Raw genomic sequence first — 4,976 nt, forward strand, 5'->3', positions numbered from 1 at the left:
ATCAATAGTAACATAGAAAAGTAACAATACTAATAGCCTGATACAAACTGATCACAATCCTTTGTAAAAGACAACACTGTTCTTAATAACCTATATAAACAAACATTAAGTAATCCTGTTTATACGTTAATGTGCTGGGATTACAGGTGTGAGTACTTAATGTTTACTTATATAGGTTATTAAGTTTACTTATATAAGTTATTAATGTAAACATTAAGTACTCACACCTGTAATCCCAATACTTTGGGAGGCCGAGGAGGGCGGATCACTTGAGGCCAGGAGTTGGACAGCAGCACGGCCAACATGGCGAAACCCAGTCTCTACTAAAAATACAAAAATATAGCTTTGCACAATGGCAGTATTGAAGCCAATGAGGTTTATCCAAGGTGCAATTATTGCTAATTGAAAACTTTTCCCATTACCCTGCCATGACGACTGGAAATGTAGTCTGCATTGGCAATTTTTAGCAGTCTCTATGGGGATGGAATTAAAAAAATTAAATAAAAATATAAAATAAACTAAAATGGAAAAGAAATACAAAAAAAAATGGCTGGGCATGGTGGTGCACACCTGTGATCCCAGCTACTTGGGAGGTTGAGACAGGAGAATCCTTAAACCCAGGAAGCAGAGGTGGTAGGGACCTGAGATCATGTCATTGTGACTAGAGTAAAACTCAGTCTCAAAAAAAATTTTTTTCTTTAAAACATGTGCGTTCCTCCTCTTGCTTTCTGAGGACTCCCTGCTCTGTAACTTAGTAGTGGCTAATAAACTCTCCCAACGTCACGAGACTCCGGCTCACCATAAATTCTATTTCGTGTGAGATCCAAAATCCCATTGTTGGGGTCTGGGATAAGACCCCTTTGCTGGCAGCAAAACTATAGTATTCTGTTCTGTTCTTTTCTTTGAGATAGAGTCTTGCTCTGTCACCCAGGCTGGAGTGAAATGTGTGATCTCAGCTCACTGCATCCTCTGCCTCCCAGGTTCAAGCAATTCTCCTGCCTCAGCCTCTAGAGTAGCTGGGATTACAGGCGCCTGCCACCACGCCTGGCTAATTTTTGAATTTCTAGTAGAGACAGGGTTTTCCAATGTTGGCCAGGCCAGTCTCGAACTCCTGACCTCAGGTGATCCACACGCCTCATCCTCCTAAAGTACTGGGCTTACAGGCGGGGGCTACCTTGCCTGGCCAGCGTGTATCCTTGATGATCGCTTGGATATGGAGGGTGGAAGAGGATGAGTGTCAGGCAGACATCACTCTTGGGTTATTACCTGGGATATTGGGGCAAGGCTCTATTATTGGTTCAAACCCTGAGAGCACCAGCAACCCGAGGCAGTGTGGAGCAACATGCTGTTTTAAAGAATACCTGGGTGCAGACCGGATGAGGCCTAAAATGGCATCAGCCCCAAGTGAGGGCAAGGCAGGGGTTTTCTAGTCTCCTGTAAATGGGAAGCGTTCCAGTCTGACTGGAACTGCTACATGGTACCTAGATGGCCTCTCTCTTGATCTTCAGGGAGTGCTCGTCTTCCGGCCTGCCCTCTTCTGGTTTCTGCTCTCTTGCTGACCCACGCTGCTGGTGCAAGTGGTCTTGTACCTTGCAGGCCTGAGGAGGGAGGAGTTATCCCCCCAAGTTTTCAGGCCCTGGGGAGAATCTTTCATTAGGGAGAGTAGGCTGGCTGAGTTTTCTTTGTTAGGCACAACTTGGTTTTGTGGGTGCAGTGGGGTGCCTCAAGCTGAAAGCTTGACTCATTGTACAGGCCAGACCCCACATGGCCGTTCCTGTGGCTGCCAGGCCACTTTGAGGCTGAGCGAGACAGTTTTGTCTGGCCTCTGTCCTGCAAATATTTACGGATGCCTTCTCTGTGTTGGCAGATCTGGGGGTCCACCAGATAGGATCCCATAAAGAGATCTCAAAGGTCTTTAGTCCAATGTGTTTATCACATCATTTCCACAATCAAAGATGAATAAAATATAGAGGCGTATTTAGTGATAAGGTTGATGGTGCGCCTGTGCTAGGCCGTGTTTTAGTTCCTTGAAACACCAAGGAGTTGCGACAATCCTTTGCCTTAGAGTTTTGCATCTGTAAGTCCTGCCATCGAGAGCTGTGTGCGTTACAATGTCTGATTTGGTCAGGCGGGATCGGGGCTGTCTGTAAGCTTGGGTGAGGGGAGGCTGGTGTCCAGCAAGTATCCAGTACCCCCTCAACATCCCAGCTCTTCTCCACCAATCTTCCAATTCTAGGACTGATGCGGAGGCCCTCAGAGCGACTTAAGAGGGGAAGTAGCCAGCGTGCTCTGTGGCTAGCTTGTTTGGGAGTGTACATTGTAAATCCTCTGCCGACAAAACGTTGGAAACAAGTAGTGTTTCGGCTTGAGTTTCTCTTAAATGGCTTGCAGTCATTCAAACCAGAGCATGCATAACACAGGGCAACATGAGGGTCCCTCTACCACCCTTTCTCCCAGTGGCCTAGGTGGGCATCTACACAGAATAATGTGTGCAGCCTCACTGTGTGAAAGTCCAGTGCTTTGTGCTTGGAGTGTCATCAGGGAAGGGCCCCTGACTTGGAAGGTTGCCGAGCTGCCACGGAGGGAAGGAGGGGAAGTGCAGTGCTGCTGGGTCTGTGTCTTGCTCTGTGACAGGAGGCACGAGATAGCCTTGGTCTTATGAAGACCTTGGGTGTCCCAGCTCACTTCAGCCCTGAGCAGCCTGATGCAGACGCTGGGCCCTGGTTCTGGAGGTGAGACTAGGGCCTGGGCTTCCACTGCGTGGCTGGCACAGTGGGCATTCAGGTGCCTATTTGGGGACTGCTACGGAGTCCTAGGCCAGATGCAGTGGTGCACAGCTGGGAGCCAAGGGTCTCTGCTTCTGCTGGAGAATCTGGGCAGAGGTAAAGGGTTAAGTTTGGGGTAGGGGTAGGGGTAGGGTAGGGGTTAAGGTTGGAGTTGGTGTTGAGGTTTGGGGTCAGGGTCAAGGGTCAGGGCTAAAGAGTAGGATTAGGGATTGGTGGAGGGGTAGGGATAGGGTTAGGGGGTTAGGGTTTAGGGTTAGAGGTTAAGATGGGGGTAGCAGTGGGGGTGAGGGTGAGGGTAACAAGCAGATTATTAAAAGCAATTCTGTTTCACTTCAATAACAACCTTCTCCAACTCATTTTGTCTCAACAAACTTATTTTTCCAGCAGAAGAATCCCGGGCTCCTTAAAGCGCCCAGTGACTTTTCACACCTTAAATCTGTGAAATCCTCATGTTTTCTTCTGCCATATGCATAGTTCAAACATACAAGATGAGGCAAAGCCAGACGCATTCCTGAAGGGACCCAAGAAATTCCTCTCTTTCTCTGTCTGGAACAAAATGAATTCTCTAGCATTAGTACTAACCTTCAAAACCAAACCGGTTTGTGAGATCCCCTTTAAATACTACTGTAGATCCAAGTGTTTATATTTATATGATATTATTTTAGTATTTATATTAATATAAGGGAGAAATGTTTAAATCTGTCTATACCACATGTGCCTCTGGTTTATTGCCCAATTAATTGTCGCCTCAGGCTAAACTTTGGTTTCTGTCTCTAATTGTTGTCAGAATAAATATAACTGATCTCAAAAGATCTGCTTTTATGATAGGGACTCGTGCTGCCATCTCCATTCCTCTCTCTTTTCTTGTAATCTGCGTGGAAGTTCTTTCACATTGTGACCACCTTCACTCTCCCATGTCCACTGTCAGCACATTTAGACTTACCCAGCTGAGGCTGTCATCTTAGGCCAGGGATTTTTTAGGGATCTTTATTTTGCTGTGACACACTTGGCACCCCTTTGACTCACTTTATCACCCCAAGGCTCTTTTCATTTTAGGAGCCCAAGAGGGCAGAAAAAGAAGTAGGTGAACAATTAAACCCTCTGGGTTGGGAGAGAGTCCCGTTGTGTTAATCAGTGTTGCAGAACATCGTATGCAGTACTCTAGCAGATGAGCCACGTGGCTGCAGAGCACACATGCCCGCTTGCTGCTGTGAGCTCAGACTCCCTCATCATTAGTCTTTTCTATCTCTGGAGGGAATTATAAGGGCCACTTATTAACCTGTAAGTCATAGGGAGTTAAAGGTGTTTTCCCAAAACACTGAGGACAGAATGAAAGGTGAGGAGTGTTAGCCACAGCTCAGAAGTGCAGGAAAGTCTCTCGATGTGAGTTGTTGGAGAAATGCAGGTCTTTTTTCTTTTGGAAGTTTCCCTAGAATGGGGTGAAGGACTCTGCCCTTTCTAGGATAAATAATTGGGATATTAGACACCCTCGGATATTTATCCCAAGCCTTCATTTAGGGTTCTTAATGAGTTTGTTCAGCCACCACAGTCTCAAATGCTAAGTAGGACATTGGAATCTCTCCACAGTCCATATTAGCACTGTCTTTTAAAGTTGAGTTTCTCATTATTCTCACTTGATATACCTTATGTATCCCACACTCACCCTAATAACGCATCGTGCTCACTGTTAACCTTTGCAACAAGACTTGAATTTTACTTAGCCTGGAGGAGTGCACTTCACATGTCCAGACCCAATTCTGACTCATTCTTCAGCCCTGCATCAGTCAGTGGGGCTAGGTTAAAGCACGGTGACAAACAGCCTCCAAGTTTCAGTGGCTCAAAAATCTTCTTCCTCATTTATTTGCATCTCATCATGGGTCAGGTGAGAGGTCGCTCTGTGCTGTGTCGTCCTAACACAGGAATCGAGGCGGAAGGAGGTACCATCAATAAGATCCCCAGCCGGGCGCGGTGGCTCAAGCCTGTAATCCCAGCACTTTGGGAGGCCGAGGCGGGTGGATCACGAGGTCAAGAGATCGAGACCATCTTGGTCAACATGGTGAAACCCCGTCTCTACTAAAAATACAAAAACATTAGCTGGGCATGGTGGTGTGTGCCTGTAATCCCAGCTACCCAGGAGGCTGAGGCAGGAGAATTGCCTGAACCAAGGAGGCGGAGGTTGCGGTGAGCTGA

General features: G+C 46.8%; 1 non-coding gene across 1 annotated transcript; it reads left to right on the top strand.

Annotated features, from left to right (window-relative positions):
- Positions 1-341: 341 nt before the first annotated feature.
- LOC119470959 lies at positions 342-482 on the top strand. The gene has a single exon (XR_005199947.1). It is a non-coding gene; the product is annotated as a U4 spliceosomal RNA (small nuclear RNA).
- Positions 483-4,976: the final 4,494 nt, after the last annotated feature.

The sequence above is a fragment of the Cebus imitator genome, unplaced genomic scaffold (assembly GCF_001604975.1).
Source record: "Cebus imitator isolate Cc_AM_T3 unplaced genomic scaffold, Cebus_imitator-1.0 Scaffold45, whole genome shotgun sequence".
In the NCBI taxonomy this organism is placed as follows: Eukaryota; Metazoa; Chordata; class Mammalia; order Primates; family Cebidae; genus Cebus; species Cebus imitator.